Genomic DNA, 24,120 nt, shown 5'->3' with positions numbered 1-24,120 from the left:
CAGTGTCTTCTCAACCAGGGTTGGTAAATGTCCCTGCCAACAATGCGTAGCTCCAGCGCTAGAGCTGTGAGGAGTGGCAGAACTGGTTTTGGCACTAGATAGACTATGTGGATAGAGACATTCAAAGATTTCATTGATGCACTTAAAGAAACTGATGACAAAAAGATTATCAAATGCCTCAAAACGTTTGCTGGTGATGGCGTAAAGAAAGTAATAGAGAAAATGCCACAAACTGACGAGGAAATCACATACTGTCAGATTAAAGAAACCATGAAACTCAGGTTCAATCCAATACCCAATGTTGACTACGAAAGATATATCTTTAGTCAGGAATGGCAGAAAGCTGGAGAAACCATTGATGAATTTGTAGAGAGACTTGGCACACTCATCAAACACTGTAAGTTCAATTAATGTAATGATAAGGAGGCCATGCGTGTAGGGGTCATTGATGGATGCTTGTACGATTCATTCATACGGGAAATGGCGAGAGAAACTTTGAGTCTGGAATAAGCCTGTGCGGAGTTTGCATAGTGCCACTACACAGAGTTCCACAGAGTTGGGAGTATTATACATAGCCTCATATTGCTAAACTTTGAAAACGTGTGTACACATTTTTATACTGGAACCCCTGTCATTAGTGCAGTCAGCCCTTATAGCGCTCACCCTAACAAACAAAGGCTTTCAATTAATGAACCATAAATACAAGTTTGAACAGCATTAACAGATGGACACATATATAACCTTAACTGCAGACACTGCCCTTCCCTGATCCATAATGTGGTACTGCAAACTGGCAGCCAAAGAGTTTGTGCTGCAGGGGGTTGGGCCTACTTGTCCCAAGGACAAAATACACATGAAATCTTGTTGCCCTTGACCCCAAAAAATATGTCCTGGGCGTCCAGCTATGGGAATTCCACATCCATGAGCAAGGTTCGGCGCACACCCACAAGGTCCAGCGGAGGCATCAGGTACAACAAGTAGACACTGAAAGAAGTCAATTGCCATTTAAATCATCATCAAACAGTTGATCCATATACGTGTCAAGTGAAATTGAAGAAGATGATTGTGTCATGTTGATGTTTATTTCAGAGGGGCATGCTGCACATGTCAGACTGGCTGCATGTGAATAAAAATGTCAGTCAAAGAACATTCAACATGACAAAGCACCAAAGTCATTCAAACATTATACAAAAATACACTGAAAGTAAATGGTTGTTCACTAGCTTTCATCATAAACAGTGGTGCATCGATAAACATTATGCCTGAGGAGAAATATAATCAAGTGTATCCCTTCCTACAACTAATGCAGTCAAAAACAAAAGTGTATGCATGTGCTGCATCAACTAGGGGTGGGCGGAATTTGCGGAATCGCGTTACGCAAATCTTCGCGAAACGGTAAAAAATCTCCGCGAACATGCAGAAATTCCGCGAACACGCGGAATTGCTTGTTCGCGGTACTTTTTCCTGTTCGCGATCGCTGTTTGCGTGCTCGGGGTGAAATATCTCGCGAACACGCATATTTAGAACGCGAACAAGCAAAAAATTTCGCGAAGTTGCGGAACGCAGATTTTTGGGCAATTTCGCGTTCTCCGCGGAACACGAAATTACCCGAATTCCGCAAATTCCGCGAACGGAACGGAATTTACCGCCCAGGCCTAGCATCAACAACCTTAAAAAACCAGGGTTTATTTGTAGTGGTCATGAAACACAAGAAAACACAGGTGCAACCACACATCCGTGAGTCAAGTGCATGGTTACTGAGCTTCAGCATAACTGCTGATACAGGTCTGATTTTTGTGAACTACAACATGAAGGCTCACCATGAAGTAGCAAGTCAGTTTCCTTTGTTGTTTCATGATTTGGAAGTAAAGTTGCATATTTATGAGGATGTCCGACCTGTTGTTCTAAGACATACATGAATTGCTTTTTATTTACAAGATGATGTTGAAAACAAGCATGAATCATTACTGAAGCATGAAATCATTGAGCATTCTAGTGGTCCAAAGCCATGGTTTTCTCCCATTGTTGTAAAGCCCAAAAAGTCACAGTGATGGAGAGATATATGTATTCCTTGACATTCGTCAGGCAAACATGGCAATTAAATGAGAATGAAATACAGGCCCACACATTGCTGACATAATAAAGCAAATATATGGAGCTAAGTAAGCCTGGGAGGTGAACTCAGCTCCGCGAACGGAGTTTGTGTGGTTTTCTGCACTCTGCGTTACGCAGAGCTTGCGGAGTTCTGAAAAACTCTGCTCCTCATAGCAGAGCAGAGTTTTTTTCCTCGCTCATGCTCGTCAATGTCAAGTTGGCGAGCGCAAGCACGGAAAAATAACCGCCTGGCGAGATTTTTCAATGATCACGATCGTCAACGTTGAGTTAGCGAGCACAAGCATGGAAAATCAACCTCCCGGCGAAATTTCTCAATGCGGGGGGGTTGGATTTCTCATTGCGAGTGGTCGCATATGCTCACGCCCACTCGTTTTGAGAAACAGTCCATTTGTATTGAGAAAGCTGCCGCTCGAGTAAATAATCTACTCGAGCGGCAGAAAGGAAGCAGCGCCCACTTACGCCCACTAGTGCTGTACATGGTGCCATTTGCAATGAGTGCACAGTGCAGACCAACACCCGGCACTGAAACTCACCACAAACTGCATTTATCTAATGCACTCCGCTGCTTGCGGAGCACTGCGTAGCGCGGCAAAGTTTTTTTGCACTTCGCGGAGTTCCATGCAGCGGAACACCGCAAACTCTGTCCAGGCTTAGTTATAAGGTCTTTTCTCACTGTGATTTAAATAAAGGCTATCATCAGCTGGAACTTTTAGAAGATTGCCTGGTACTTTACAATCTTTTCTATACATGCCGGTCTGTTTTGATACAAAAGATTAATAGCCTCATTATGATGGCGGTAGGATTTACGTCCAGCTGCAATGATAGTGGAGACAGGACCGCCGACATGCTGTCGGCGGTCCTGCCAATGATATTGCAATGCAACCACCTTCAAGGAGGTCGCAAATTCTATTTTTTGTATTGCAGCGTGTGCTGCGGCTGCAGCACACACCACAGTACAAGAAATAGACTTTCAGCATATCCCTGCACTATGTGGCCGGCACCATGCGGTGCTTGCCACATGGTGCAGATGTAGGGGTAACCATAGGTGCCCCCCAAAACTCATACCTGAGTACCAAAGGGGCAGGGTAGCCCACTACAGGCCCCCAATGTCCCTTCTGTTCAGCCTTTTCATGGCGGGTAAACCATGAAATGGCCAGTGGGGAGGGACATCATAATCCCTACGGTGGTTCCACCGTTGTAGGCATTGGATTTTCCTCTGAGGGTCCGACGGGCTCCTGGAGCCCATCGGATCCATGGTGGTTGGTCTCTCTGACGGCCACTCATCTGCCTGCCATACTAAAGTGGAGGGCAGAAAATGTTATTACAATGGCGATGGGACCGCCACCGATGGGCTGTTGGTTGTCGTCCCACCGTCATCGTAATCAGACCATAAGGGACTGATTTAGATGTTGGTAGACAGGTTACTCCATCACAACGGTGATGGATATCCCATCCACCAAAATATAAATTCAATTACATCCTATGGGACTTATGTTTTGGCAGACAAGATATCTGTCACGTTGTACCCGTCCACCAATATCTAAATCAAGCACGAAGCTTTGGTGTGTCATCCGCTGAAGATCTATTTCAGGACATTATTCGACATTTCATACAGCGTGCCATAATGCATTCATTTATAGCAATGACATATTGGTTTTTAGAGCCCCACAAAAAGAACATGATAAAGCTCTTACACAAGTATGCTGTTTACTTGCTGAAGAACTTTTGACTTTCAATGCAGACAAATGTAAGTTCCATAAGACAAAGCTGACATTCTTTGCCCATATCTTTTCTGATGGGGGTATGACACCAGATCCTCCTAGAGAACATGCTCTAACAAATGCTGATCACACACAGGATGTTCCCATGGGGCGTTCATTTCTTGCCATGGCCAGCTACTGTTCTATATATGTGACTTTGCCACTGTAAGTGCTCCATTGAGAAAGTTGCCGAAAAAGCATGTTTTATTTCAGTGATCAGATGAATGTGAAAACAGTTTTCAGAAAATCAAACAAGCCATTGAGAATGCTACTGAAATGGCTTATTTGAATCCAAAACTTCATAGATAGGTTGTTGTTGATGCTAGCCCAGTTGGGTTATGTGCTATCCTTGCACAGTACAGTGACACCAGAATGCTCAGAGGTATATTGTGGCGTATGCAAGTAGGAGGTTGTCCCAAACAAAACATGCTTACTCACAACCTGAGAAAGAAAGTTTAGCAGTGGTGTGGGCATTTGATCCACATATCCTGTACAGAAAGCGTGTTATGCTGGTGACAGATCATCAAGGAACAACTGGCAATATTTGGCAAACCAAAAGCCAAGATACCTCCTTGCACTGAACACTGGGATTACGGCTACAAGAGAACAATTATAACATTCTGCATCATCCAGGAAAAGATCAGAACTCTGCGGACTATTTTTGCAGAGTTCCAATTCAAGGTCATGGCACTCCATCCAAGTCAGCTGAAGCTTAAATAAACTTCATTGTACAATCAACACACCAGTTGCCATTTGGTTGTCCCAGATTATCACAGGCGCAAGCCATTATAGTGACATGCTAATGCTGAAAGATATAATTACACAGATGTGGAACCAGCACACTCAACCAGTGAGGGTAAATATGAAAAATACAGAAATTTCAATGATGAATGTTTGTACATCGAGAGGAAATTATATTGTGAGGGTCAAGGATCTTTATTCTAGAGAGTTTATGGCAGAAGATGATTGACATGGCCCACGAAGGACATTAGGGAATTGTTGCCACGAAAGAAGCTCCCCGAGACCGAGTCTGATTTCCATACCTTAATGAACGAGTTGAGAAGGAATTAAAGGCCCGTCATCTATGCAACTGCTTAGCTACAAAAATTACTCAACACACACTAAACATGTCAAAACGCCCAAAGCATGCCGGCTGGAGAATAGCCATTGACTTTTTTGGTCTACTTGACAATGGACATCACTTAATGGTGACTGTGGATGAAAACTCCAGATTTCTATTTATTGAGGATCTCTCATCCACCAATCAAGAAAGAGTCATTGAGAGCCTGTATGGCATTTTTGCAGTCTGGGGTATTCCAGCCATACTAAAATCTGACAATGGCATACATTTAATAATCGGGAATTCAAAGACTTATTAGAGCATCTAAGTATAAAGCATCAAAAGAACTGTCCCCTGTGGCCTTAGAGCAAACACACTGGTTGAGAGATTTATGAGTATGCTAAAGAAAGTGGAGCAGCATGCTAAACTTTGTTTAAGGAGAACAACTTGAAAAGCTCAATTTACAAACTGTGTTAAACTCTACTTTGCCAAATTACAATTCATCACCTCACTCGACCACCAGTGAAATTCTGGCAACCGTGATGTTTGGGAGAGCAATGACAATCAAGATACTCCAGTGGACCAATCACAGAGAAACAGATGAGAATGCAATTTGTACGAGGGACTTGGATCAAAAACAAAAGATGAAAACATATGCTGATGACGATGACTTGTGAAAAGCCTTGTTTTCAAGAGAGGAGAGTGCTACCCTGGCAAATGCTGAAAAGAAAATCTGATGCTCCCTTTGATGCAGAACCTTTCCAAGTGGTGTTGACCAAAGGACACATGGTGACTGTCCAGTAACCTGGGAAGTCTATTACCAGAAAATCTTCTCACTTTTGGCGTTTGATTCATAGTTCATTCATGGTGAAGGAGAGACAAATTCTGAAACACCATTGACTTCTGCTGCCTTTTCACCATCCCAGCAGATCTTGGATCATGATGGTGACCGTTCTCAACTTCACAGGACATGCTCAGGACGAACCATAATAGGGTCAAAGAGATTAATGGAAGAGATTTAAATGTATGTGTGTGTGCAATTTTTGTGAAAGAGGGGGAGATATAGCGTCTTGTGAATTAACAATGTTGGGTTGAACTCCATAGAGCTATGACGTAATGAATAGTGTGTATTGCAGTGAAGGCTACTTTAGAATATGGAGTTTGGAGTTAGACACTGTTGGACCTAAAGACCTTTGGTAGCTTGGCTCAGGTGATAAGGCTTCATTCCGGAGTATCATGTCGTGCTTGCATTCCACTCAACTCAGCACCCCAGCGTACCACCACTAAAAACGACACCACACCAAGGAATTTAGAGAAATTAGAAAAGCTTTATCTTCTCTTTTATCATTCTTTTCCTTTCCTTTCAAATGGCCCTAATTAGCTTTTATACGCTTCACATTAGGGTCTAAACATTTCTTCGTGACCAGATTGGCATTGCATAGACATTTTAAATCTGTTACGAAATCAAGCACGCCACCAGATGATCAATCACAGTACCGCCAATTCAATAGTGCTTTGGATAGAGACATTAAATATAGCACTACCTATAGCGATTTCATAGCGCCTTAAATAGAGTGTCTAAACATAACACTTCACATAGCGATTTCCTACCACTTTAAATAGAGGGGCAGATTTATGACGTCCGGCGCATCTCTGCTAATCAGCAGACATGCGCCAGAAGAGTTGCGACGCATCTGCCCACCCGTGCGCCACCATTGATGCGCCGCATTTACAATGCGGCGCACCGTGGCACTCGGATGAGCAGATGCGTGACGCATCTCCTGTCGGAAAGGCGGCGCATTGCTGGAGTTGCGTCGCAAGCGCGACGCAACTCCAGCAAGGCTCGGGGGTGCCCTATCATTACAATGCTGCGTCAATCCTTACGGCTGCTTCAAGCAGGCCCAGGGTTTTGACGCAGCATGGGCTCAAAAGTGACTGAGTGAAATCTTGTAGATTTCACTCAGCCACTTTTAGGAGGCGTTCCTGCGACGGAACGCCCCCCCCCTGCTCAGGTACGCCTACTGCTGGCGCAGGGCTTTACAATGTGACGCATCTCCCAGATGCGTCACGTTGTAAATACCCCGCAGCATGGCGCAGCATTTGCGTCGCCACTGCGTCACAAAAGTGACGCAACGGCGGCGTAAATGAGGCGCAAGGGGCTCATAAATCTGCCCCAGAGTCTTTAGACATAGCGCTTTACTTGGCAATCACATAGTACTTTGAATATAGTCATTAACTATAGCGCTTCACTTATGGATCACATAGCACTTCAAGTAGAGACATTAAATATAGCGTTTCTCTTAGCGATCACATAGTACTTTGAGTAGAGTCATTAAATATAGCGCTTCACTTATGGATCACATAGCACTTCAAGTAGAGACATTAAATATAACGTTTCTCTTAGCGATCACATAGTACTTTGAGTAGAGTCATTAAATATAGCGCTTCACTTATGCTTTTCATCAAGGGGACCAAGTGCTGAGCATTGCACTAGCTACCTTCGTAGGGGACTCATGTTGACTGGGGAGGCAGTTATTTCCACTCTGGGGGCCAACATTTAGTATTACACTGGCACAAATTCACTGGGCCATGGTTCGACCGCTTCCCCACGCCGGGGTAGTTGCAGGGCCAAGCAGGCCCGACGATCGGATTCCCCGGGGGAGGGGCGTGCACTGGGCTTCTCCCAGACCTCCCGCCCTCCTCCCCAGGGTTTACCTCAGACTTCGGCCTCATCGGCCCTTGCGAAGATCCTCCGTCAGCCGTGCAGATTTCCCGGCGATGTCCGGGTCGGTCACACCTCTCGAGGCTCCGCACTGACGACGCACCTCAGCCAGGGCGCACCCTAGCCGCCAATGACAGAGCGGCCTGCGGGGGCGCGGCCCAGTCAGCGACAGGTGAAGCGGCGGGGCGGCGCTTGACAGTCCGCCCCCGTCAGATGACAGGAGACACCGGCTTCAGGCCTACGCGGCCTTGATTAGTCTGCTCGGCCCAACAAGGCCCTCCCTGAACTCCAGCGGCCTCCCCAGCCCTGGGGTCCACGCAAACTCTGCTGTGACGTCAGCGACAGGGCCCCAGGCTTCTCCGCGGGCTCCAGTAATAGCAGGGACAATCTTTCTGGCCCCCAGGCCACAGCAGTGAGTTCTTTCAGGATCTCTTCAATGGGGGGTGTCGAAAGTAAGGCCAGGCCAACAGTTTGAGGGGTGGTGAATAGTTTGACACCCAGCACCCCCTACTCTCACAGGGTCGCCTCAGCTAAGCAAAGTCAGGGAAATGGTGGATAAGGTCGGTGAAGGTCACTCTCTCACTCAGTTCTCTTCAGGGGTCCTGACTAGGCGGGAAACACAAACGGTTAAAGTGATCCCAGAGTTAGAGGTTGAAGGCAAGGCTAGGTCGTGAGGTAGGGGGTAGTATCAACTGTGGGGGGAGAAAAAGCAGGCCCTATGAACAGTCAGTTCTCCCCCCCTCCAGCGCACCTACCTCCCCACTCAGGTGCCTTGCTCCTGACCACCTCACTTCACACCTTCTACCCCACCTAAAATGGCCGACGCACTCACCTCTATATATAGCCTGGGCCCTGACTGCCCAGAGTGGTCCAGAAGGTTCTGGAACTCCTCCTGCCAGCCTATGGCCCAGGTTCTGAGGTGACAGTTTTAGGCCACCATTTTGTGGAAGAGCTCTCTCCCTCCCTCCATTTTAGGGAAGCACCTTGTGCCACACCATCAATTAGTGATAATGGGGTGCCCAGAGCCTCTAAGTCAACACCAAAAAAACTAGTGGACAGAACAATTAGAGGGTAAAGGAAGAAAAAATGAGGAGGGAACAGCCAGAGGACTGGCAGGTCTAACAGACGCACACAAATGAAGACGTGTATTGCAAAACTCCATGTGTGGCATAGTCATTGGCATGGAACCCAGCTGGGAAGACGCTACAATAATGATAAAAATACTGTTCAGATATAAATCTTTGAAATTTTACAAATGTGTATTGGTTCAATCATAGAGCAGCAGAACAACACTTATAACTCTAAATATCTAGTGGAAAAGCAGAAAAGGCATCAAATTAGCAAACTGTGTGCCCTTCAACTGTTTGTTTAGCTGGACCTACTGGCTACGTATTAAAAATAAAATTAGTTAAGCGGGCTAGACTCAAAGTTGTGTTTAATAGAACTTGATTTCTCACAGAATTTGGAATTTAATATTGTGAATGGAAAGCAGAAAAACTGAGATGCTTCTGAGTGCATTAATTACAATTAGGCAAAACTACAGTTAGTCAAAAATCTCTTTGGTGGTGTAATCAGCACCTCACCACACCAGTTATGGCTGGATAATCTAAGTATGCCAAGTCAAGCTAGCATGGCACACTTGCCACCACTTGTGCAGCTCCAAGAGATAAATACTCAAAATCAGGACCTATTTCCAGAAATAACATAGCAAATGTCCCCTACTTTCTTGGTGCTGGGAGTTTTATTGCATTGTAACAAGGATGTTTTAGGACCTCTCAGTCTTGAAGTTCAATTATTCACATGGCTGTCTTCAATAGAGAGGACCCATGGTGTTAGATGATGCCCATGATTGAGAGGGCCCTATGATTACATTTCTATTAGCATCTGATCTACCCATCGTGTGTGCCTATTTGAAGAGCAGGCAGTAGCTCCATGATTGAAGTTTCAACAATTCCGTGCAAGCTGTATGATTCAGTGGAAGGCATGTGCATGTTTTATTGGCAGAGGATTTGTTGCTATCCACTATTAGATTGGGGGCATATTTATCAATATTTGACGCAGCACAACACAGCATGACAACCTGAGAAGGCAGGAATCTACCATGATATGGTGCATCCCTGCTCTCTCCCTGTGCTGGCACTCACATTGCAACTAGCACTAGCACATGAACACTTGCACCATTGCACGGATTGTTTTTGTACAGGTAGGGATACATTCCTGCACAAAAACAATCATTAGCAGTGTTTTCCTCTTTCAAATTGTGCTGCATAATACAGCACTCTTAGAAAGATAAAACAGCAAGGAGAAATAAAGAAATTTCTACTCGTTTGAAGAGTACAATTTAAATGCATTCCCAGGTTTACTTGTCTTGGAAAATCTGGGAATGCGCCAAAAAGATGTGTGGAAACACTCAAGCTCCACCCATGTAATGCCTTCCTTGTGCAGAGTAACTTGCGCTGCATGGCTTCGTACATCTGACTTAAGGATTGAATACTCTTGCATCACCTTGTGTAACAAGAGCAGCATAATCCTTTGGTAAATCTGGCCCTAGGTCTCTAGTGTCTATGCTTTGATTATAATTGCAATGCCATTTTGTAAAATGCACTTACTTGAGGTTAACCTGCATGAGTTATATAAATGTCTGTCACTCATGGGTCTTCTAAACAATAATTATTGCTGTGGGTACTGGTGATTGTTTGGCTCTCCTTTGTGATTTTCAAGTGGCTGTTCACTGAATCTGTATGCAATGTGAATGTGTACTTTTATTCCATCTGATTTCCAGGTTATAGTGAACCAGGTGAAATCTCTAATTCTTTAACCCTCATAAACACCTTGAAATATCTTGTAATCACTAATACCACTTGAATGTTTACGTGGTTGACCATATATAGGTATTCAAATCTGACCTTCTCTGACGTAAAAGTGCAGAAGTATTAGAAGTTGATTGCAATTTCCATCATTCTACATATCAACAGAAGTTATTTGTTTATTAATGTTTCTGAGGGCTAATCTATAAATGTAGAAAATTGGGTAATGCACATCTAAACAAGTCTTTAATGCGGAGTGTGGCCAAGCAAGCGACTAAGATGACCGCTTGTTGCTGAAGCTCCATCGGCCCCCCTAGCTTTTTCGACATTACCCCTGATGCACAATACTGCAACCAGCCCATAATGGCCAGAACTGGAGAGCTGAGGACACCCTGAATGAGGCGGGCTACCTTTGTGGCAGAAAGGTGCCTCCATCACCGAGATACAGCACCTGGCGGAGGGAGAGGCGGAGCAGCTGCTGGCGGTGACTTGGGCCTTTCCCGCATGCACAGGCCGGTAGGCAAAGACGTGGAAGAATGGGGTTTGAGGTAAGCGGGGGCACGTCGCTGGGATTAGTAGGCCGTGCGCGAGGCAGCAGCAGTGAAACTGCCCCCCTAATCGGCAATCAGCTTGACTTGGGTGCAGCCATGTCTGGCTGCACCCGATCCTCGTTGTAAGCACCAATTTCCCTGAGACCATAGCGGGGACAGGGCCCACGGTGAGCATGGGAAGCGCCCATCCGGACGCGAGTGGGCGTGGAAAGTGGGGGGGCGAGCCGGTGTCGGCCCACCATGTGACACGGCCGGACACTTGATCTTTCATTGTCTATTGCCTGGTGCCCATAACATGTCAATCCTCGCTTCCTAGGGCCAGCCACCGATCACGCCTCTTGCACCCCGAGCCCCTGCATTATGCCCCGCACCACAAGATTGTCACATTGGACTGATCCAACACTCCCATAGTCCTTGGCCGTGCTTTGTTTCTTCTCCGCTGCACTTGCGCAGCAGCTCCACGGCATGGGTTAAAGACCCCAAACAGGAGACCCTACCCTTTAAAAAGCACACTGACAGGGCTCCTGAGGAAGGCTCCAACATGGCAGAGAGCGCACAGGGTGCAGACCATGTGAACGACCTCCCCGCTCTGTCCACGTCAATGCTGCAGGAGATGAAGGCTGGCTTTAAGTCCCTGGACGGTCGGTTTGACATGCGGGACAAGAGTTTGGCAGATCTGGAGGCTAAAATCCAGCGTTCACGACAGACGCCTGGATGTGGCAAAGGCCCGCATCTCGGATATCGAAGATGGTACTGCTCAGTCCCTAAAACGTTTAGAGCACGTCGAGCGCATCCTCAAGGAGGTGGCGATCAAGAATGAAGACCGTGAAGCACGCAGCAGGCGCAACAACATTCGCATCTTGGGGGTTCCAGAATCCACCTCCACTGGCGGCATGGACTTGTTTGTTGAGACTCTTTTGTCTGATCTGTTTGGGAGAGAGTGCTTTTTTCCAGGTTTGTGATAGAGCGTGCTCTCCAATCTCTGGGGCCACGGCCTAATCCAGGTTGCCCCCCCCAGACCAATTATTGCACTTATTATGAACTTCCGGGACCGCAACACCGTGCTGCGCCTCGCTAGAGAGCGCGGGGACACCATTTGGCAGGGCTCTAAACTCTCCCTTTACCTGGACTTCACTGTCATGGTGCAGGATGCACGCCGTAAATATAATGGGGTAAAGGCCACCCTCAGAAACCTAGGTTTGAAATATGGCATGTTGTACCCCGCCAGTCTGACGGTTGATGTGGAGGCCGGGCTCACATCTTTGACACTCCTACTGAGGTGCAAGAGTTCTGCCTTGCATACAAATAAAATAACACCTGGACGGAGGCGGGAGGAGGGGGCCCCTCCCCCCCACACAGTGGATCAGACACAAGGGTTGAACTCTTTTCTGGTTCCGGCACTGGTTGTCTCTGCGGCATTGGCCCTTCTTCATTATTGTCGAGTAACACGGGGATAATGTTCTTCATCCTTCTGCAATGTTACATATAGCTGGTCGACTGAGTGGCATTGCCACCCCTCACGGTGTATACCTTTGGGTTTGTTCTTGTTCTTACGAATGTACCGTTCTAGGGGTTTCTCACTTCAGTGTAAGATCGCTTGGTACTTCACGTTCTACTTTTTGTTATGGTTCTACCTCACTTTGGTAGTAGTGAGGTTCGGTGGGTGGGGCACTTCTCATTGCTTCAAAATCTCTCTTTGTTTGCAGAAATGATCACTGTCACAGTTTTTCTTTATTTGCGGCTGCTTGAATATGATATGCTCTTCATGTACATCTGATGGCTCCATTGGGTAACATTGATGGTCCCTCTAGCTTGTCCTTGATGTCCTGGAATGTCAGGGGACTTAATGATAATCGCAAGAGAAGACAGGTTGTTCATTATTTACTCAGACACAACATGGACATTGATTATTTACATGAAACTCACCTACCCAAATCGGACCCTGCCTGCTTTGCGGCCAGCTGGGGAGTGCACAGGTATTTTGCCAATTACAGTAGTTACGCCAGGGGCACAGCTATCCTTATCCATGAAAGGGTTCCTTTCAGCTTCAGCTCCGTGGTGGGGGACAGTGAAGACAGATATATAATTGTCACGGGATTGCTCATGGGACACAACACGACACTGGTGTGTCTATATGGCCCAAATACTGATTTCCCCGACTTTTTCCATTCATTACATGCCCAGTTAGCGCAGTTAGAGCCTTGCTTCCTCTTGGTAGAGGGAGATTTCAACTTACTCCTTAACCCCAGCTTAGACAGCACCTCCATATCACCAGACACCAAACCTTGTGCAGACTGCGCTCTTTTAGATCTCTGTGAACAGCTATCGCTGCTAGATATTTGGAGCTTGCGCAATCCCACTCTCAAGAGTTATACATATTATTCTGGCCAACACAACACCTGGACTAGAATCGACTTCTGGTTGGTTTCCCCTGGCATTGCCAGTTGGTTCCAGTCACTCGTGACTCTACCGAGGACGCACTCTGACCACTCTCCGGTAGAGCTTAACCTGAAGGTCTCCCTGCCTGAGGGATTTGAGCGGCAGTGGTGGTTCCTGTGCCGAGCCCTTCACAATGATCTTTTTAAAGTAGAAGTGCGCGAAGCCATTGAAGACTACTTCTCCATTAATACTGGGTCAGTGGACACATGGGTGGTCTTGTGGGAGGGCTTCAAAGCTTACATCAGGGGTGTCTGCATCGCAAAACATGCCGGAGTGCTTAAAGATCTACGTAACACACTCACATGCATTGAACGCCAACTCACAGACTTAAATACCGCAACACTTCATTCCCCAGACCCAGATGTGGCGGGTCGACGATTGGCCCTTTTGGTTGAATTTCGGGAGAATGTGTACCGTGAGCTATTATATTTGGGCAAGTATTAGACCGCCAGGTGGTATGGAGAGGGCGAGCGACTAGGTAGGGTGCTTGCTCAGATGCTCCGGCCCCCATACAGTACAGCATACATCACTGAACTGCTCTCTTCCACTAATCAGACACTCACCTCCAACTCAGAGATTCATAACGAATTCTTAGATTATTTCACAGCCCTTTACTCCACTAAAGCAGAGAGCGACCCTTCAGCCCAGGAAGCCTATTTGTCCGAGATTGCACTGGTATATCTCGAAAAACATATGCAAGACATATCTGAAGCCGATGTCATCGGAACCATTGATACCCTCTGCTGCTCCTCAACCCCTGAATTAGATGGCTTTACAGGGGACTTTTTGAAGGCATATAAGGACCTACTAGCGCCGCAGTTAATAGAGGTTTATGCTGAAGCCCTCGAGAAACAGATACTGCCGACCACGCTCCGAGAAGCGGTCATCATTCTCCTTCCCAAACCAGGCAAAGACCCTTCCCTATGTGGATCCTACAGACCTCTATCTTTATTAAACTTAGCCAAGATCATCTCCAACCGCCTATCCCAGTTGATGGAGTTTATTATAGCACCGGCCCAATCAGGCTTCGCCTCCCCTCCGTTCCACCTCATTAAATCTCAGAACGCTCTTCTCTGTTTCCACAGAATCAACCCGGATGTCCCTGCTGCTGCGATCCTATTAGATGCGGAAAAAGATTTTGATTCCTTAGATTGGCCCTTTTTCATCTTGGTTATGCGACGCATGGGCATGCCCGTGGGATTTATAGCCACCACTGCATTGCTATACAGCCGGCCCACGTCGAGACTTCGCCTATTTGGCACACTATTCTGACCCTTTTCACTCTCCCGTGGCACACGACAACGCTGCCCACTGTCCCCCCTATTGTTATCCTGGCTATGGATCCTTTAATTTACCATTTCCAGGAACGACATATGCATAGAGGCTTGCAATTCAACACTGGCCCCCTTCTAGTTTCGCTCTATGCAGATGACACCATTCTGTATGTTAGAGATCCCCAGGTAAATTTAGAGCAGCTCATTAGAGAAATACTCAGATTCTGCCGATTTTCAGGCCTCGGCATGAACAGTCACAAGTCTGTGATCTTTCCTTTAAGAACAAGTACAGTTCCGTGGGAATGCGAATTTCCTCTTGACTGGTGCAAAGGATCGGTTAAAAATTTGGGCATTCATATGCACCTGGACTCTACCCAGATCCTCCGCCTGAATTACGACCAAGCAGTCTGCACCCTAGAAGCACAAGTGGAAAGGTGGCTCCGCTTACCTCTGTCAATTGCCGGCAGAGTCGCAATACTTAAGATAGTAGTGCTCCCGAAATATATTTTTAACAATATTCCCATACCCCTCACAAACTTTTTTTTTAACATTGCGCACACATCTCATCAGGCTGGTTTGGGGTGGCAAGCGCGCGCGCGTCTGCTGGCAGGTGCTCACTCTCCCTAATGACAGGGGGGGTATGGCATCCCGGATCTCCAATTGTATGATTTGTTGGCCCAGTGCTGCTACGCCTATGCATGGTTCCATCCAAGAGCCTGGATCCCATTTCTTCGACCGGAGGCGGACTTTGTCCTGCCGGAACGGCTGTCCACTGTCCTGCCCAAGGGTGTTCCCAGAGACCCTAATGACATACAGAAAGTGTCCACTACCAGTTGGGCCTGGGATAGGCTAAAGCGGCTCTATGGCGCACCGCATTATATTCCTGTGCACTACCCCTCCCCATCGCCCCCTGGCTGCCACTAACGGGAGAAAAACTGGTGCAACGCACCTTAGCCAAATTCGAAATCACCAAAATGGGAGATTTATACCCAGAGGGGCAAATCTTCTAGGTGTCGGACAACGCCCGTTTCCAAGATGTCTCCTTCATGCACAGCTTCGTCCTGGGCCGAATCCGTTCCCCGGCCGAAATTTGCACGTAATGTATTTCAGTAGAAATCTGGAGCCTTACAATAAAATGTTCGCAAAGGGGCACAACAGGTGTGTCTGACTACTGCTTTGCACTTTGGTAATTTAGTAGTGGTATCTTCTGTAATACAGATTGCTCTGGCACTAAATGTGTACTGATGCTATTTTAAGGGGGCATTCTCTCCATGCATCCCTGCATGGCAGTATGCCCCATGCAAATAAAGATATATTTTGCACCCTCAGAATATTATAGAAACAGACTTAGAGGGAAAGAGGCTAATGGAAATCACACACATTGTGTGGCACATAGAGGTGTACCTTCTGAGTGCACCTTTTGGATGGAACGAAACATCATCCTGCAGTCGAGTACAGTCAGTCACTGCACCTGCCTAGTTAAAATGTAGGCCAGGTTCCCATCTGTAAAGTGAAAGGTGGATCAGCTACTTTAAACAGCAAATCTACCTTTTAATAATGTGTCACTATCAATGCAGGCCAGCATTCGTTATATTAGGGCGCACTGACTTGGTCAGCACCCAGTGCTCCCAGTTGAAGATGTGCCTTTGTCTAGGAATAAGGCAAGTGCCTTTTCTGTAGTGCTGGCCCACCTGTGCATTGTGAAAACCTGCTGTGAGAGACCCAAACCATATTACATGATTCACAAGCACAAACAAACCCTTAACTTATATATGTTGGCAGAGTGATGTGCCCCAACAGTAGATCATACACCTTACATACAACAATGGTCATATATGCAACAAATGTAAATGTATAAAACAGTCTAATGCAATAGATGCAACGTACGAAATGTAATGGAACTAATGCACAAAAGAGGGCATTCCTAAATGTGTCCCAGACCTATAGATAAGCAACATTTTGATTTGTATATGAAGTAAAGATGAATCAATAACTATAGATTTGCTAGCAAAAACTCTTTTTGTATAGACCTAATACGTTGGTGGACGGTTAGCAACAGTAGCCATGGAAATGGTGTATTTTAACTCAGGTGCTTTTTTAAATGTGATGCATTCCTGTTGCACATTTGACTGCTGCTTGCATTTGTACCTTTCTATTCTGCAATTCAAATGTTCGTGCTATGATTACAAAGACTTACATACTAAAGACTACTCCAATTGAATACTTGTCTTCTGATAATGCCTTTGGATGTATTGGGATCCGGGATATGTAATTATTGATCGTAACTATCTATAAAATACAGCATACCACCTCCCATGTAATTACTCCTGATGCATATGACACTATGTAGAACGATTTGATAGCTAAATTACAGAGTCCACAAATAAATAAATAAATCTTATTATGTACATTAGTTATTTTAAAAAATCTGTTTGTTCTACAACATATTCACCTTTCTGCAGGCGGTCATTCTTTGAGTTCAAAATTCCTACCTTTTAGTGTGGGATCCCAGATGTTAGTGTTACATTCCTCAAATGTCTACTCAGTGCACATAAGTTGAATGTAAATGAGCACTTATATTTCTACAGCTTCACACGTTAAACTATTTAATCTGTTCGAGTACAGTGTGGAAGGCATTGGGAAGTGAAAACACTTTTCGAGTAACAGCCACAATTCCTGCCACAGTGAACCACAAAAGTCATTAAATTAACCTGTGCTTAACACTCTGGTAGCTTGGCACAAGGGTAGTCAGGCTAAAACATAGAGGCAATGGGTTAGATGTACGACCATTTTGCGAGCACAAAATCAGTCGCAAACCGATTTACACATGCAAAATTGGCTGTGCGCAATGTAAGAAAGCTAGTCGCAAAATACAACTTTCCGATGCAAATGAGTACAGCCTAGCAATACATGCAATCAACATTTGCACTCAGAAAATAGCGACTCGCAATTTGTGAGTCACTAATTTCAATGTACAAACCATTTGCAAATAGCGAAAATGCACAAAAAAGCACATTTGCGCATGCAATTTACCACTAACCAGAACCAGGTGTAACCAGGCCCAACCTATAAAAACAGATCCAGAATGCATCAGAAATCTTTCTACAATGGCTGCCCTGTACGTGATAGCGAGGAAGATGCGGATACTGGCTGCTCAGCAGAGGATGCAGAGACAGGAGAGGATTTTAAGAGTCAGGCTGACATTGCTTGAGAAGACAGAGGAAGAGATTTATGACCAGTACAGTCTGAGTAGCACTATGATCCTAGACCTCATAGACACCTTGAAGCCACAGTTGGAAAGCAGAACCCTGTGCAGCAATGCAATCCCCACACATATGCATGTGCTGTGCCTCCTCCACATATTGCCTACTGGTAGCTTCCAAGATGCCATTGCAGTGGCCGGAGGTGTGTCGCAGAATGCTCTTTCGCGTCCTAGATGCAATGCTACAACACATCCTTACGGCTAGAGCGGCCGACCTCGAAGCTGGGGAACCAGATTCGAGTCAGCAATGACACTCAACATTCTGTGATTCTGAGCAAGAAACTTAATCTCCCCGAACCTAACAAAAAAGAATGTGTCCTTCTGTAATGAAACTGGTGCTCGTGTAAAGTGCTCTGAAACCCAATATCTCGGGTCTACTTTGCACTATATAAAACTCAAAGGAAAAAAAAAGGATGATTAGGAACTTGAAAATGTAAAGCTGCAATTTTGCAGAGTAGCAAGTTTTCCACAGGTCATAGGGTGCATAGATGGGACCCATGTGCCCATATGTCCCCATCCCGCATAGAATACATATTCCATATAGGAAAAGCACACATTTCCTCAACATCCAAGTTGTCTGTGACGCAAACAACATCATCACAGACATTGTTGCCAAATATCATGGAAGCACCCATAACTCAGACACAGTGGCATATACCAGAAATCAGAAAGAGGTGAGTTTGATGAAGGATACCTACTAGGTACTGAATGTACTTGTCCACAGTGACATGTATTTGCACTGCAATGTCTGTCTGCATGTCTCACCATTATGTATCTGACCATGCTCATGCCCTGTTGCCATGGATTCTCACACCGTACCTGTCTTTCAACAACGCACATGAAAGGCGATACACAAGGGCACATCAGTGCACCAGGACCGTGACTGATCGCACATTTGGCATCCAAAAATCGTGCTTTAGGTGCCTCCACAAGAGTGGTGGATCCCTGCTGTAGGCACCTGAGACGGTCTGCAAAATGGTGGCAACATGTGCCATGCTCCACAACATGGCCTGCAGGGGTGGATTGCACAGGGATGTGACTGATTCAGAACTGGAGGATGAGGGCCCAGGACCACCTGCCCAACAGCAGTGGGATTGCAGCTCTGCAGCAGAGGGGACAAAGCGCAGGGACCAGAGAGTTAACAATTATTCTTAAAGGTACATCCAAAGTAATGACACACTACCCTCTACATAAGACATTACAAATTGTGAATTCAACTTTGAATTTGTGCTTTAGTGTGCAAGCTTGCACAAACAAAATCAGGAGAAGCTGTCCATCACAAAACATGTGCTAAAACAAATATGTAACTGTATTGTGGTTAGATCATCTCAGAAATTGAAGAAAATATGAGGCAATGACTGTGCTGAAACTCGAAACAATTCACTTCCTGCCTCTACGTCAAGGCTGCTGCTCCTACACATAATTTATGTTTCCACAGCAGAGACACTACTGCGGCAGGAAACCTCACTATCAGCGCCCTCTGTAGCACCACCACTGGCACACATATTTGTCTGTACTGTCTCCACTGCTGCATATATCTGTTGCAGGCTGCGTGCCACATCACCGCTGTAGTGGCCCATCTCCACTTGGAGACCCAGGGCGCGCTTCATGTGTTGGGAAGTTGAATGTGCTAGCTTTCCAATGACCCTGGTGAGGGCATCCATCTTGTGTCCCCTGCTGTCCCTTCTCCTCAGTCAATTCTTTGCACAGATTACCAATAGCACCTGTGAGGGCATCAAATTTAGCTTCCAGCTGGCACTGGTTATCAGTCATCTTTTGTGTGATGTCCCTGAATCCCTGGGTAAGCCTAAGGTTCATATGTCTCTGTTGTTGTTGTTGCAAGCGTTAAATCCTGAGCATCACCTGTTCAAGGCCTCCAAACAATACCTCGTTGGATGCTCTAGCAGGGGGCTGAGTATGCAGACTGGCTTGCATACACCGTATTGACTGCTGGGTTGGACTCAATAGTCGGACCCTGGTGACAGGAGTTCATCTTGATGTTGCTGTCTGCTGTGATGCTGGTGTCACACTAGCTGTAGCCTGTGATAATGTTGATGCAGAAGTGTCTGGGACTTAAGGACAACTTGTTCCACTTGATGCTCCCCCATTCTGCTCTTCCTATATCTGGACCTGACCCGGGCTTCCCACAGTGTCATCTGCACTGTGCTCTCCTCCCCGGGGTGAATCTATGTGGCAAAAGATGTAAGGTGAAATAAATTATGTGAGTCACTATCTCAGTGGTGTTGCAATGTTTACCAGCTCATGTCGTTCCGTTACTACAAAGCATAAGTCACTGACTACGTTTCCCATAATGCACCATTTGGGTTTATTTAGTATGGCACAGGAATTTTGGGTGTGGATGATTTGTATGCCTGTGCGATACAGGCTTTAGTGCTGAATAAGACTGTTCTTACACATTTCACACTTACTAGGGTTTGGTGGTGGGTTGGAGGTGTTGAGGGTCCCAAATCCAACAACAGCTGCCCTCTCCAGTGTACTCTCCACCATGGCCTCTGCTGCAGATGGTTCTGATGTGGAAGATGGCCCTCCTCCTGTCCCTTCTACCCTCTCTTTGGCCCGGGAAATCAGGTCATGCCATCTCTTCTTGATGTCATCCAGGGAACTGTGTGCCACACCCAGGACTTTTATGCGCTGCTGCATTCTTTTCATATCTTACGTTTGTCTACATCAGGAACCCTGTGCGATGCCCCCCCAAACAGCTCCTCATGATTATTGCAGCATTCCTCAATAATTATGTATATCTCCTTTTTAGAGAATTTGAGTTTCCTCAGCCGCTCCTTTCCACCCTTGTCACTGGCCTTGCTGCTTATGGTTTTTCAGAGAGCCTACCTACAGTGTTGTACTGTGCTGCTGCACATGACCATGTGCTGGATAATCTGCTCAGGAATCTCCTGGGACACCACTTCCTGTTTTGATGTCCTTCAGCTCTCCCAAGAAGTGTTTTTGCCTTCTTTTCTTGAATTCGCAATTTGTGTGTGCTGATTGGGCGTGTTTTGGTCTCTCTTGCTATTTGTGCACGCTATGAGTCCTTTTTATTAACAGGGGATGCTATTTGCGAGCGCTTACTGACTGGCAAATAGCCGCAACGTGAAATACCAATGCAAGTCATTAGTGACTCGCAATCATGTTGCCGCTTTGGTAAGTAGGTATGGTTTTGCGAGTCGCTAATTGCAAGTGGCGATTTGACAAAGTTTGCGAGTCGTAATTTTTAGCAGTCATACATCTGGCCCAATGTGTTTTTATGCATCACTCAAGCAGTAATAAAGTGGAATAACTACACAAAATAAATCCTACAGCAATTTCGATCAAATAAAGACACATTTGATAAATAATTTGACTCCAAAACAAATTAAATCCAATAAGTAGAACCAGAGTTATAAATATTTAAAGTTCAAAGTGAAAAATAGCACCTAAAAGTTCAATATACTACTGAGGTCATCGAGTCACTAGAGACTGAGACAAAGTCAAAAGTAATGTCTGACAGTGGTGCAGTGCGGTTCGGATACACAAGCTAGACTTGCCCTGGGTTTGGCTTACCTTCGAACTTGGAATACATTTTGAGAAAAGGTTCCTAGAAGACAAAGTTCAGAGGGGCAAGGCAATCAAGCCTGGTAGGAGGTGTTGCAGTTGGGGAGCCACTGGATGAAGTGTGGTGCAGTTTCTCTGGTAGTCCTGACACTGGATCAAGCAGCAAGGCAGGGCAGTCCTCTGAGGGTGCAAGGCAGACTTCAAGCAGCAGAACAGTTCTCTGTTAACAGCTGGACAGTCATCTGAGCTACACAGCAGGCCTTCATGAGCAGGGCAGTCCTCTGCAGTACAAGGCAGTCCTTCTGAGGATCCTCTGCAAGTCCAGGTATTAACTGGAAAGTCGATCCAAGGGTCCAATATTTTTGCCTGGTGCCAGCCTTTGAAGTGGGAGAAACTTCTAGGCTAGTAGTTCTTAACCTTTTGGCTTCTGTAGACTTCCACTGAATCATTAGTGGAACCAAGGGGCCTCCACTGAATCATTAATGGAATTCAAGGACTCTGACTAAGTCATTACTAGAAGCCGGTAATGCCAACCACAATACAATAAACAGAAAATACTGAAAGAAGCATTTATCAAACAAACACACAAATGATGTACTATTTCATTTAGTTCTATTTTTATTCCAATTTTACATTACTTTAATTACATAAGGATAAGTGTTTTGTTTGACAAGGCAGCCAAATTGACCCTGGTTGTAAATTTGTCTCATTATGAGATCAGGGCGCACGAGAGGCTCGTTACAGCCTTTGTTCCAAGCTCAATCAAATAAAAGGCAGAAGACAGCCAAGAGCATTCAAACCTGTTCTCAAAAGGATTCTTTATATGGTAATGAGATGGAACCTGAGGACCTGACAGACTGTAGCAGGGCTTTGGTAATTCCGGATCATGGTTTATCTACTGTTGATCGAGTATCAAACAAATTATCGTTAGTGAGACCCAATCTTCTCAGCATAGTATCTTGGAGTTCTTTAAACCACCAGATAAAGTCCAATGTGAGGCTATGATATCTTTATCCACTTCTGTTTCAGCAAACATGTGCTCTGCAATAGTTCAGACAGTATGTACAGAGTGAAGAAACGGATAACTGCCAGCAACACCATGCTGCTACTACTTCTCTACATGATTGTACTGTAAAAAATAATCTATTTGAAAGGGGGAACTCTTATGCAATAGCTGCTAAAGCTAAAATTAATTGTGTTTTATTTTCTGAAGTCATTCCCCCTAACAATGAGCCAGCTCAAGTCACGCCGGCGCGACAAAAGACCAGAGCTGCGCAGACCAGAGATTTTATCCCATGTCATATCTCATTGTGACAACTGTAAAAAAGTTTCAAGTAAATGCAACTGTGATGCCGCTGTTATTTGTTTGGGCATTGTTCAACCTAGTTGTAATTTCATAATTCTCCCACATATATGATTAAGAAAGAATGTGTCTGCGAGAGTCTAAGGGAATTTATAACTCAGTCATCAAATAGTATGAATGGCTTAAATCCATTCGGCCCAGAAATAACCTCGCCTCTGCGTAGCCACAGGTGACTGCTGCTCCTACCACCGCAATGGAGCTCGCGGATTCCAGCACCTGGGCGTCAGCGTCTTGGAACAGACGACTCGGCCGGCTGGCTGTTTTTGCTGTTCTCGGGGAGGGCTGGCATTTTGAAGGTGGTCACGGCGGGGCTCATTAAGGAGGGCCTGCAGTGAGACGGGAGATGCGGCTGGAGACCCTGGCCACAGTTCTTTGATTCACGCCGTTTGGAGCTGCAGAGTTGAGCTCTCCACAGCCTCCGCGGTGATTAATGATTGGGGAAATCTCGGTGCCTGAGTCCGGAAGTGGCAACAGTGCAGAAAGGATAAAGCCAGTCTGCAAAGGTGAGCCTGCCAGCCAATAATTATCTCAGCTGATTCAGTTACCAGAGGAGGACGAGGGTTTGTCTGTATAGTCAACTTCAGGAGGTCTGATGGTCTTATAGTCGGCAGCTTCCCCCCTCAAGGCCTAGGTTCGTGGGGTGTAAAGCAAGACTTTTGTCTATTTATTGGGGCTTTGAATACCTTGTGAACTGGACTCAAGATCCAAAGGAAAATAGGAAAACATTTAAAGCAGGTGAATGTTATTGCAAAAGTTGAATTCATCGGCAGAGCTCAAAGCCAAAACTTGCTTAGCCCAAGCAAGGGCGGCCACAGCTGAGAATACTCTAAATCGATCTGGCCTTAATTCAAGTTTCGAGAGCTCTGAAGAAGAGCCATCTGAGTTTCATCAAGAGGGAGTGGATCCCACTCCACAGAAGCAAATAGGTGGTCCAGAATTCTCAGGCCAGCTAGCCGGGAGTCAGAAGCAAGATGGGAAGTCACAACCGGATGAGTCAGAATCATGAACTGAAGGAGCTAATATTCAACAGATTGATATTGAAGACCATGCTGAATCTTATCTTGGAGGAGATAAGAGAAATTAAGAAATCCCAAGAAAACAAGACAGCCTCCCTCCACCAGTGTCTTGGGAAAACCGAAGAGGCTGTGGCTTGTTTTCCAGCAAGAATGCAAGAAGCTGAATCAAGGATTGCCCTGTTGGAGGATCAAATGAACTCTT

Source organism: Triturus cristatus, chromosome 2_2 (genome assembly GCF_964204655.1).
Source record: "Triturus cristatus chromosome 2_2, aTriCri1.1, whole genome shotgun sequence".
Lineage (NCBI taxonomy): Eukaryota > Metazoa > Chordata > Amphibia > Caudata > Salamandridae > Triturus > Triturus cristatus.
The sequence above is the reverse complement of the archived record's forward strand: the minus strand, read 5'-3'. Positions refer to the sequence as shown.